The 13,413-nt window shown below is 43.7% G+C and overlaps 1 non-coding gene across 1 annotated transcript; it reads left to right on the top strand.

The window, feature by feature from the left end:
- Positions 1-2,621: 2,621 nt before the first annotated feature.
- trnag-ucc (transfer RNA glycine (anticodon UCC)) lies at positions 2,622-2,693 on the top strand. Its single transcript has one exon. It is a non-coding gene; the product is annotated as a tRNA-Gly (tRNA).
- Positions 2,694-13,413: the final 10,720 nt, after the last annotated feature.

The raw sequence follows: 13,413 nt of genomic DNA, 5'->3' as shown, positions 1-13,413 counted from the left end.
ACAAAGGAACAAAGACATGTTAAAGGTGGTGATATTATCTAAGAGAATGTGCTAATTAAGAATGGATGGCAGGACACTCAAGGTACAGCTCTAGTGGGGGTGGGGTGGAAAGACTGACAGGGCATTACAAGTATATATTTAAAAATAATGGAAATAGGTGGGAAAAGAAAAATCTATATATGGAAAAAACAAAAGGGAGCGGTAAGAAACGGAAAGGGGATGGGGATGGGGGAGGGAGTTCAAGATCTAAAGTTGTTGAATTCAATATTCTGTCTGGAAGGCTGTAAAGTGCCTAGTCGGAAGATGAGGTGCTGTTCCTTCAGTTTGCGTTGGGCTTCACTGGAACAATGTAGCAAGCCAAGGACAGACATGTGGGCAAGTGAGCAGGGTGGAGTGTTAAAATGGCAAGCGACAGGGAGGTTTGGGTATTTCTTGTGGACAGACCGCAGGAGTTCTGCAAAGCGGTCGCCCAGTTTACGTTTGGTCTCTCCAATGTAGAGGAGACCGCAATGGGAGCAACGAATGCAGTAGACTAAGTTAGGGGAAATGCAAGTGAAATGCTGCTTCACTTGAAAGGAGTGTTTGGGCCATTGGACGGTGAGGAGAGAGGAAGTGAAGAGGCAGGTGTTGCAACTTCTGCGTGGGCATGGGGAGGTGCCGTAGGTGGGGGTTGAGGAGTAGAGGGTGATGGAGGAGTGGACCAGGGTGTCCCGGAGGGAATGATCCCTACGGAATGCCGCCGGGGGGGTGAAGGGATGATGTGTTTGGTGGTGGCATCATGCTGGAGTTGGCGGAAATGGCGGAGAATGATCCTTTGAATGCGGAGGGTGGTGGGGTGATAAGTGAGGACAAGGGGGACACTATCATGTTTCTGGGAGGGAGGAGAAGGCATGAGGGCGGATGCGCGGGAGATGGGCTGGACACGGTTGAGGGCCCTGTCAACGACCGTGGGTGGAAAACCTCGGTTAAGGAAGAAGGAGGACATGTCAGAGGAACTGTTTTTGAAGGTAGCGTCATCAGAACAGATGCGACGGAGGCGAAGGAACTGAGAGAATGGGATGGAGTCCTTACAGGAAGCGGGGTGTGGGGAGCTGTAGTCGAGATAGCTGTGGGAGTCGGTAGGCTTGTAATGGATATTGGTGGACAGTCTATCAACAGAAATTGAGACAGAGAGGTCAAGGAAGGGAAGGGAAGTGTCAGAGATGGACCACGTGAAAATGATGGAGGGGTGGAGATTGGAAGCAAAATTAATAAATATTTCAAGGTCCCAACGAGAGCATGAAGCAGCACCGAAGTAATCAGCGATGTACTGGAGAAAGAGTTGTGGGAGGGGGCCGGAGTAGCACTGGAACAAGGAATGTTCCACATACCCCATAAAGAGACAGGCATAGCTGGGGCCCATGCGGGTACCCATAGCCACACCTTTTATTTGGAGGAAGTGAGAGGAGTTAAAGGAGAAATTGTTCAGTGTGAGAACAAGTTCAGCCAGACGGAGGAGAGTAGTGATGGATGGGGATTGTTCGGGCCTCTGTTCAAGGAAGAAGCTAAGGGCCCTCAGACCATCCTGGTGGGGGATGGAGGTGTAGAGGGATTGGACATCCATGGTGAAGAGGAAGCGGTTGGGGCCAGGGAACTTGAAATTGATGATGTGACGTAAGGTGTCAGAGGAATCACGGATGTAGGTAGGAAGGGACTGGACAAGGGGAGAGAGAAGGGAGTCAAGATAACGAGAAATGAGTTCCGTGGGGCAGGGACAGGCTGAGATGATCGGTCTGCCGGGACAGTTCTGTTTGTGGATTTTGGGTAGGAGGTAGAAGCGGGCTGTCTGAGGTTGGGCGACTATCAGGTTGGAAGCTGTGGGAGGAAGATATCCAGAGGAGATGAGGTCAGTGACAGTCCTGGAAACAATAGCTTGATGTTCAGTGGTCGGGTCATGGTCCAGGTAGAGGTAGGAGGAAGTGTCTGTGAGTTGACGCTCAGCTTCCGCGAGGTAGAGGTCAATGCGCCAGACAACAACAGCACCACCCTTGTCAGCGGGTTTGATGACAATGTTGGGGTTGGACCTGAGAGAATGGAATGCAGTAAGTTCAGAGAGACAGGTTAGAATTGGTGAGAGGAGCAGAGAAATTGAGAGGACTAATATCACGCCGACAGTTCTCAATGAAAAGATCAAGAGAAGGTAAGAATCCAGAGGGAGGGGTCCAGGTGGAGGGAGAATCCTGGAGGTGGGTGAAAGGATTCGTTGAACGGGGGGAGGACTCCTGCTCAAAGAAGTGAGCACGGAAATGAAGATGGCGGAAGAAGAGTTCAGCATCGTGCCAAGCCCAACATTCATTGAGGTGAGGGCGTAAGGGTATGAAACTAAGTCCTTTGCTGAGCACTGAACGTTCAGCGTCAGAGAGGGGAAGGTCAGGGGGTATAGTGAATACACGGCCGGGGCTGGGATTGGAAGATGGGGTGGGGACGGAGGGACAGTCAGGGGTGGAGGGTCCTAGATGGGTGTTGGTGTCGATGAACATGGTGAGAGTTATTGCAAAACAGTTTATCAATCAGACACAAAATGCCAAAGATATAGTGTGTTTCGCGGTGCTATAAATGCTGACTGTAATTTGCAGAAATGTGCGATGGTGGTATAGTGGTGAACATAGCTGCCTTCCAAGCAGTTGACCCGGGTTCGATTCCCGGCCATCGCAGCAGCGGCGTATTTTTTAGCCTTACCCGTTGTCAGACCACAATTCCGGACGCGTGGAGTTAATCTCTGTGGTTTCCAAAATGAGAAAAAGAGCAATAGAAAGTTTGGGGAGATTTCCAACAAGAAAATCAATGACTAACGAAATAAAATAATTCTAACGTTTTCATCACGCACGTTTTTCGATCGTAAAACTCGAGTCTTGGGTGGAAAGATGCCTCACCTCCTCCCTCTCGTATATTTCCGATATGTGGATGATACGTTTGCTATATTTAAATCCGCAGCTGCATGTAACAATTTCCTTACATGTCTTTATGGGCTGCATCCTGCGCTCAAATTCACCTATGAAATGGAGCAGTCAAAATAACTCCCCTCCCTTGACACACTAGTTGAGAAATCTTCCAGAGGATTCTCTAGCAGGTTTACCGCAAGCCGACCTTCACTGGTTAATATACGCGTTGGGATTCTTACAGTTCCACGCTCTGTAAGATTGGTCTTATCGGCAACCTTGTAAACAGGGCCCGAGCCATTTGCTCACCGTGCAAGCTTGATGCTGAAATCGGGCTCATCAAAGGCATCCTGCAGGGTAATGGCTACCCTGCTCAGATCATTTCGCGCTGTGTATCACACAAGCTCATGACCGGGCCTAAGACCGTCACTTTCCACCCTAAAGTATATTCTCTATCAGTATAAATTGTTATCTTCTCCTTATATTGGTTTTCTTGCGAGTGTCCTGTTGACTGCAGAAGGAAAAGCTTTGACATGTCTCTTTTTTTCAGCCATTCATAAATACATTGGCTCTTGTTTTCAATTTGAAAACCCGTTTCAGCTCTGCCAGTTTGGTTCAGTCAATCTCCGGCCCATTTTCTCATTGATCTTTGAAAGCTGGTGAAATAGGCTGCTCTCTGATTGGTTACAAAAGCCACCCAATGAGATTCCGAACACATTGACCATTCAGAAGTGGCCGACTGCATTCCCCAGAAGATCGGGGAAGCGTGAGTGCGGGAGGAATTCTTCATTCGTGGTGTCAGTGTGTGTAAGATTGTAGAAAGACCGGCTGTAGAGCCCAGGACAAAGCCAAAGTCAAGTCTCGCTCCTCCCGGGCTGGACTGCAGCTCCCCGCGGGCCGAGTTCACAGGCTTCTGAGAAAGAGCAGCTATGCTGAGCGTGTGGCTGCTGGAGCGCTCCGCTCTTCCGATTGTAACATTCCCGGCCGCTTTCAGGGGACAGGATCAGAAATCAGCCGTTTCTCTCTGTCCCGATGAAGCCTGTGTGAAGGAGTCGGTTGGTAACCTATGTTATTGCGTTTCCAGTGAGCTGAGATTGGCTCTGTTTTAAATCGCTGCTTTGTTACCGCCGGTTACAGATAAGAGATTGACAAATTTAATCTGTTCCTAAAATACCGCCAGGATTCTGTGACGCAAAATGCAATATTACAGCTCCTAAAGTGTGAGATTAAAATTGACTGGAAATTAAGGCGTTCGGCTATTATCTTTCCCCCCCTCAAATTGGCGGGTTTTTAGAGTTTATCAGCCAATAAAATATAAACCAATCGGCACTTCCAATTCCTGTTACCCGGCTCTCCGATTGGTAGAAGATTTGGATTAAGAATGGACTGACCAATCAGAGCTTGAGCCTGACTAAAGTTTCTCAAAACATTCACAATGATTATTTATAGAGGTCAAACTGATGGAATCTGTATCTTCCACCTCACCTGTATTTGAGTCCTAAAATAGACTTTTTTCCAACAGGCAAATAATTGACGGAACCAGAATAAATGTGATGTTTCCTCCAGCCAAGCCAGAATGAAGATTCCCGCCAGCTCCTCCCACACAGTCCGTACATTATCACTGACAGAGCGCAGAGACACAGACAGGTCATCAATTTCACAGTCTCAGACAGCAGAAATAGTTCCAGAGTCACACTTTCCATCCATCAATCAAACAGTGCAGGAGAGATAGACGTTGTTCCCATGTTACCTCGACTCAGTACCATAGACGGGTAGTCCACATTCTCACCCACGATCCAATTTGCACCAGGCCAATCCCATAATATTACATCCTCAGCTACAAACTAAATGTCCAATAAAACTGATGCATGTTTCCAGTTTCAAGCTTACAGGCTTAACCTTAATAATGTACACTGAGATTCATGTTAAGCACCGGTCCAATATTTGGACACATCATTAGTTTATAAATTGCAGTATTAATTCCCACAGGTTGTCCTGACACATACGTTAGATGCAAATCCAAACCTCAAGTGCATTATCAGTTTGAGATATTCTGAAAGTAAGTATAACCTGAGATCCAAACTCAGATTCTATTTAAAACTCACCCTGATTATGAAACTGAGATACAATATTAATTTGATGAGTATGGATTGCGCTATAAACTACATGCTAATTCTCAATCCTCACACAGTGTCAAATTAAAGATACTTTACCAATTCAGGACTGAGCTCCATTTTGCATTTGTGTGGAAATTCTGACTCAGAATCAGACACAATTGCCACATATCGAATCGTTTCATACAAGCTGGAGTTACACTTGCGGACCACTCCAGGATCAGATTGAAGGATACATTATCTTTCACAATTGTGTTCACAGTGACAAAGATTTAATACTCAGCCAAAGCTGACACACATTGTTTGCTTTAAACCTACCATATCAGTGGCCTTTTTTTCTGCTGGAAATGTATGTGGAATGAATCCAAACTTATAATTAGTCCCAGAGACTGAAGGTTATATAATGAATCCCACACTCACACAGAAGCAGAGAATAATTCTCAGGCACATTTTCAGTGCCAGATGCTGAAAGATACAGGCTGGTCACTGCACTCACTCACAATAGCTGAATCTGAGTGATACTAACGAAATATGACACACCAATTGTACCACTGAGAGATTTAGAAAGAGTCCAAGCATCACATAGAGTAACAGATGCTGACGGATACAAATGGAAGACCACACACTAACACACACACTGTAAATTCTACTTTCACATACACTACCAATGATTGAAAAACACCAATTGAACCACACAATTGTTTATAATACCAAAGTTTGACAGACGTGATTCAGAATGAATCTCATGCTCACTAACGGAACCAAGTGATGAAAGAAACATATGATTCCCTCACTTACTTTACAATATCACAGATGCAGAGTGTTATTGACAGATCTGTATTGAATCTTACGCTCAGACGTTACGAGAGTCTGACATGTATGTAACAGATACAGAGTGGATACTACACTCAAAGTCCTGACTTGGAAATATATCGCTGTTCCTTCACTGTCACTGGGTCAAAATCCTGGAACTCCCTTCTGAATACTACTGAGGATGTACCTACACCACATGCACTGCAGTGGTTCAAGAAGGTAGCTCACCACCACCTTCTCAAGGGCAACTAAGGATGGACAATAACTGCTGGCCTAGCCAGCGAACCCAACATCCCACGAATTAATAAAAAAAAGGGCACCAAAGACTTCAGATTCAGAATAATTTCCACGTTCACATACAGAAGTACTGATTGATAGAGTTAAACACACACATACACACACACACCTTTAAGAGATTCAGAATGAGTCCCAAACGCATTTGCATTACCAGAAAGTGACTGAGAACAAAACACTTGCACAGCTGCAGTTCTACTGGCAGGCTCAAAAAGTGTCCAGACACTCATACAATACTCAGAAAATGCAATATGCAGTCTGACTATGACACAGGTATATTGTACCAGAGAATGAGAGACACAGAATTACTCCAAAACTAACTTTCAGCACCAGATGCTGACTGATAGAGCAAAACCCTTCTACATACAGTTCCACTGACAGTTTCAGAATGTAACCCACCTCTCTCAGTATCAGAAAATACTGATACAGATAGGAATGGAATATAACACAAATATACTGTCCAAGAGAGTGACTGTTACAGAATGAATCCAAACATATTGGTAGTTCCAATGACAATGTCTCCACACTCACATACAGTAACCAAGACTGACAGCTTCAGAATGTCTCTCAGTTTCACACAGTACCAGTGAGTGACATAGATATTGAATCCCACGTTCACAAAATGGGCCACAAAAGGGCAGTGAAGAATGTATCTCACTCTCAAATACAAAACAGCGGTCTGACGGTTTCAGCACAACATTATAACTTCTGCTTGGTAAAACAAAATATTATGAAATGTCATCTCCACCGTTAGTAATTCCAAAACCTCCCTTCGCCGTCCAATAAAATGTGAACGCTTCTTGTCTGTTCTGTCGCTCTCTGAGTGTGCTGACATCTACTGGCCAGAGCTGAGAAGTGCAACAGAGCGGAACTTTTTTTAAAATTTAATGGATATGAGATTCGCTGGCTCGGCCATCATATTTATACAACCGGGAACACGTTTGTACTGCAGGGAAGCATTTTACACAACAACAAAGAACATTTCTCAACACCAGAGAGCACAATTCCACAGCAGGAAATATATTCTGAACATGTGAAACACTTTAACACCATAATGGAACAGTTGACATTAAAGACAAAGCAGCAGAGTGGTGCAGCAGCAGCGTGCTGGGCCCATAACCCAGAGGTCGATGGATCGAAACCATCCTCTGCTATTTACGTTCTTATTAATGCCCAAAGGGAACATTTTCTGTTGCCCACAATCATGTCTGTTATTTCATCAGTTTCTTCTTTCCAGTGCAAAAATTAATGGATTCAAGCTGTAAATGCTGCAAACACATCCCAGCCAATGCTTTCCACTTTCCCTCAGGCCATCCCTCCCAAAGAACCTCCTATTCACTATCTCTGTATGATTACCTGAATAGAAAAAAAACATCTTCTTGGATGGAAACAATATCGTCAAGGTCATATTTTTTAAAGTTAATTCACGGGATGTCGGCTTCGCTGGCTGGGCCGGAATTTTTTGCCCATCCCGAGTTGCCCTTGAGAAGGTGGTGGTGGGCTGATTTCTTGAACCTTGCGTTCCGTGTGGTGTAGGTACACCCACAGTGCTGTTAGGAAGGAAGTTCCAGGATTTTGACCCAGCGACAGTGAAGGAACGGCGATATATTTACAAGTCAGGATGATGAGTGACTCGGAGGGGAACTTAGCCGCAGGTTTTCCGAACTATAGGACACCCTGCAGTAATTCGTCATCTTTATTTGAACAGCAGCGTCCTCCCTGTGACATGAACCACCGAGAAGGACAAAACTATCAGCATAGCGGAGACAGCATCGCACCAAATACACAGTTCATCATTATCTGGACAGAAATTGTCATTCCTTCTTAATCACTGGTTTAATTTATGGAATACCGTCCCCATTATTAATAACATTAACCATAATAATAAGTAACCATAATTATCATAAAAAATTCATTCCTTCGGGTTTGCATTAGGTACAAATTACACTAAATTATTATTATTTGAGTGCCTCTGATTGTTTCGTGTCTTGTTTTACCTGTTAATAGCTGATTCGAATTTAACGTGCTCAGTTTACCACTCATTCCGTCCTTATTGGCCTTACTTGAGGTGATAACCAGCATGTATGTGACCTTTCTGCTCGAACTGAATGTCTGTCTCTAACATATTGCGGTCCCTCATTGCCAGATGCTCATTCACTACCATATTGTTAAGTCATACTAAATTCCAGTGAGTCTAGATCCAACCTGATCAACCCTTCCTCATTAGAAAACCCCCTCAGTCAAGGGAATATCCCAGTCACCTTTCTCGGGAAATGTCTTCAATGCAAGTATGTCCATCCTTCAGTAATCAGACCAAATCAGCACCCATTATTCTAGGTGTGGTCTCGCCAATGCCCTGAACAGTTGCAGCAAGGCTTCTCCGCTTTTCTATTCCAGTCCCCTTGCAATTAAGAACAACATTCCGCATGCCCCCTAAGTATTTGATGCACCTGCATGCTAACTTTTTTTCAATGATTCTTTTGCAGCGTCACCCATTTCCATCTGTACTGCAGCATTCTGCAATGTCATCTAAACATTTTTTGTAATTCTTGTACAAGGATCCCTCTGTACCACAGGATTCTGCAGTCTCTCTCCATCTCAGTAATATTCCTCTCTCCTATGCTTCTTGCAGAAGTGGGCAACCTGACATTTTACTACATTGTACTACATCTGCCATTTTATCCCCACTTACTTGAACATCTACATATCTATGCAAACTCTCTGTATCCACCTTACAACTTGCTTTGATTCCTATTTCTGCATCATCAACAATTTTTGCTACCATGCAGTGGGTACCATCATCCAAATTATTAACATCGATCGTAAATGGTAGAGGCCTCAACACTGAACTCTGTATCTGTCCACTAGTTATAGTTTGCCAACCTGAAAATGACCCATTTATCCTGACTCTCTCTTTCTTGTTAGTTAGCCCGTTCTCAATCCATGCTAATATATGAACCCTAACAACATATACTCTTTTCTTGTGTAGTGACATTTTATGTGGCACCTTATAGAATGTCTGTTGGAGTACAACTGGCTCCCCGTTATTATCCCTGCTGCTTACATTCTGAAGGAACTCTAAAACAATAATCTAACAAGATTTCCCTGTCTATATCCCCTTCTTAGACTTTTTGAATTACCCTCACCATTTGCCTTCCCACCTAGTTTTGTGTTATCCGCAAACTTGGCGATAGTACATTAATTTCCCTCATCCAAGCCATTTTATATATATATATATATGTGTGTGTGTGTGTGTGTGTGTGTGTGTATGTATATAAATATATTTATATATATATATATATATATATATATATATATATATAATTAATATATTATGTATTGTCTGGAATTCGTGTGGCATGACTGTTTCTTCCACTTGTCTCCTCAGCTTGGCTATTGTCCAGGTCTTTCTGAATTTGGCCATGAACTGCTTCAGTATCCGAGGAGTCGTGAATGGTGTCGAACCTTGTGCAATCATCAGGTTTCTGACCTTATTTTGGAAGGATGGTCATTGATGAAGCAGCTGAAGATTGTTGGCCCGAGGACACTCCCCTGAGGAACTCCTGCAATGATGTTCTGGAGCTGAGATGATTGACCTCCAGCAACCACAAACATCTTCCTCTGTCGTAGGTATGACTCCAAGCAGCAGAGAGTTTTCCCCATGATTCCGATTGACTCCAGTTATTACAATCGCACTTACTGTTATACTTACCCTGATTGATTTTTAAAAATAATTCTCATCTCCTAGTTTCAATCAATGTCCTAATTTAGAAAGAGAAAAACAGAGAAATCGGCACAAACTAACCAGTTACCTCCTTTCCTGTGAGTTAAAGCATTGAATATTTTGAACTTGGCCGGTTTGCTCCAGCCCCTTCCTCTCAGCCCTTTATCTCTCGCCACTCTCACTCTTCTCTCCATTTCTCTCCCTCGCGGCTGCTCCCGAGCAGCTCTGCTGCTCTTCTTTCTCCACCCTCCGGTCTCACTCAGCTCTCACTCTCGGCTCCTCCGGCATAGTCCCAAGTTTCTGACTGTTTAGGAAATTCCTGGATCTTCCTTTTGTTCAAGGTGGATGACCTCACTCTTCCCAATGTTGACCACCACCGGCCACAGTTTTATTCACTCACTGAATCTGTCAATGACCCTTTGAAACTTGCTGCTCCCATATACGCTACTAACCATGTCACCTAACCTAGTGTTATCAGCAAACTTGAATATAGGCTGGAAGTTATTAAAATTTACAATAAAACAGAAAATGCTGTAAAAGCTCAGCAGCCCTGGCAGCATCTGTGTAGAGAGAAACAGAGTTAACGTTTGAGTCCGTATGACTCTTCTTCAGAGCTCGCCACTACTTTACCCTTTTTGTCCCTTATTCAAATTTGTATCCATGCTGTCGCTGCCCCTTTAATCCCAGCTGCTGGAATTTTACCAACAGGTTCATTATGTGGGACTCTTTTAATCCCTTTGGAAGTCCAGACACACATCATCATCCTCGCTTCCCTGGGCAATCTTCTCTGACACGTCACCAAAGAGCTTTATTAAGTATTTCAGTGCTGGTTTTCTGTTAACCAATCTGTGCTGGTTATCATTTATCAACTCATGTTCTACCGAGTGACAATTAATTTTGTTCTGGATTATTGTCTTTAAACGTTTCCCCACCACCAGCATGAGACTAACTGCTCTGTAGTTACTGGGTTTATCCCTCTCCATTTTAAACACGGATGTAACATGAACAATCTGCAGTTGTTTGGCTTCACTCCCATATCCAAGGAGGATTGAAAGATTGTGGCTCGAGTTTCCGCTATTTCCACCCTTCATTCCCTCAGTAATCCAAGGTGTATCCGATGTGAATCGAGCAGCTTTTCTACTGTGAGCGGTGCCAGCCTTGTGATAGCTTCCACTTCATCTATTTTCATCCTATCCAATTTCCCCACCAATGACATTAGCAGCATCCGCTTGTTTTGTGATGACAGGTTTAGTGCAAAGTTTACGAGGCAAATACCAGGGATGGGCCGGTTGTCTTTCAGGTGAGGTTGAACAGGTTAGGCTTGTATCGCCTGGAGTTCAGGAGAGTAAGAGGCAACTAGATTCAAACCTTTAAGATCCTGAGGGTCTTGACAGGGTGGAGGTGGAGAGCATGTTTCCTCTTCTAGCAGAATCTGGAACTAGGGGTCACTGTTTAGAAATAATGGGCCGCTTATTTCAGACAGAGTTAAGGATTTCTTTTCTATCCGAGGGTCGAGCGTCTTTGGAGCTCTCTTCCTCAAAAGCTGGTGGAAGGAAAGTCTTTGAATATTTCAAAGGCAGAGTGAGATAGATTCTTGATTAACAAGGGGGCGGGGGGATGAACGGTTATTGGGGGGAGGCAGGAATGTGAGGTTGATGTTACAATCAGATCAGGCAGGGTCTTATTGAATGGCGGAGCAGGCTCGAGGGGCTGAGTGGCCTACTCCTGCTGCTAATTAGTTTGTTTGTATGTTCTCACTTAGTACGTCAGCCATGCCCTCTCCCCGCACAGGATCTCCAAATCAGCCCCACTTTCAGTGACTGCCCTTATGCTGGTAAAAAAATCTTCTGTGTTTTCGGTTGTTACCTGCAAATCTTTTCTCATTCGCTCTCTCTTCTGATCTAATTTCCTTTTTCCATTTCCCCTCTGCACTTTCTGTATTCTGCTTGGTTCTGTAATGTATTATGAATCTGACGATTATCATCAATCTTATTTGGAGAACCCACAGAGCACAGGATGTGTAGGCAACAGCTCTCAGCTGTCCCAACATTTCACTGAAATGAGTTGTCTATTTAATTAAAGTTCTGGTTATTTAGAGAGTTCCACTCCTTCCCTCTTGTACATTTGTTGCAGTATCTCGGTTAAAATTACACAGCAGCTCCTTCCCCCTCTGCACTTAACCCTCACTTGCAAAAAATTGAAATTTTTAAGCCTGCACTCTGAAATTTACTCTCTCTGTGTTTGAGCTCACAGGTCTCTTGAGTTCTTGTTTGTAATTTAATTGTTCCACGTAATTTACCTGAAATTTAGGTTTGATTTTGAATATGAATTCATTTGCATTGTAATTCCAGTTTAATTGAATTCAATATATCAACAAACTGGAAGTTTGCTCCTAGTTTTTATGTTTTCAAAGGAAAATCTAGAAGTGACTTATTTGTTCTGCAATAACGTGCCTCAGTTCAATAAATCCTGTTCTAAACAGAATGCTTTATCCAGACAATACATCTACTTGATGCGCTGATGGTGAACGGAGCACTCAGCTTTTACTCACTGATCTTCACAAGAGTTGATTCAGTTTTGATGTTGACTTGTTCACTGGTGTCGATTTACTCAGACTCTTCACCTGATTTCTGTGCTGTCCAATGAAGCTTTCTCAGCAGATTTCTCAATAATAACGTGACTTTTCCTCATAGGATTTCAAACTTGATGGTTTTTGATCTATTTATCAAATGACTTAGTTTTGTAAATGTCACAGTCGCTCTCATGATCAGGCAGAAAGTTTAACTGCTGTGTTTTCAAGCAGCCGACAGCTTTATTTGAGATGTCATGGAGACAGGATTTTGGGTTTGGATCCAGTCACAAATCTGGCTGTGATGCCTTGTGGCTCCAGCTGTCATGTGACCTGCCAGGGGATGACATCATAATTGCCCCAGTAATGTAGCTGTGGATCCGGCGGTTTTTTAAACTCTTTCACTGGGACTGACTTGGTCACACTCGCCTTTGAAACACAAAGGTCTTTCTTCAAATCCCAGAACGGAATTTTCTTGTAACAAGGAAGGCTGACACTCCAGTACTAAGGGAGGAGTTGTCCTTCAGAAGAGACGTTAAAACAAAGCACCGTCCAGCCTCTCATTTTATTGTAAGTGACCGGATGGTGTTACAGCAGCAAACACACGAGCAGTGGAGTTATCCCCGTCCCGAGTACTGGCTGATATCTATCCATCAATCCAACAGCCCGAAGTATGATCACATTGATGTTTGTGGGAGTTTCCTCTGTGCAAATTAGCTGCCCCTTTCTGACAGAAAGTGTATGTTCCTTTTCCCTTAACCAGTTTCGGTTTTGCTCAATTAGACATGAAATCTGACTTAAAACTCAACTCGGGTGGCACTCAAAATCACAACAAATGAATCATTAATAAAGGATAGAGGGTCTAATTGATCAGAGTGTGTGAGGGGCTAATGTTTTCTGTATGAAGAACTGATTTCATTAAGTCACTAACCTCAGTGTCCCAGCTCAATGTAACCCTGAGCAACAACTGGCAGCAGGTTT

This window comes from Cetorhinus maximus, chromosome 31, assembly GCF_964194155.1.
Source record: "Cetorhinus maximus chromosome 31, sCetMax3.hap1.1, whole genome shotgun sequence".
Taxonomy (NCBI): Eukaryota; Metazoa; Chordata; class Chondrichthyes; order Lamniformes; family Cetorhinidae; genus Cetorhinus; species Cetorhinus maximus.
Note: the sequence above shows the minus strand (reverse complement) of the source record. Positions and strands in the feature narration are given on the sequence as shown.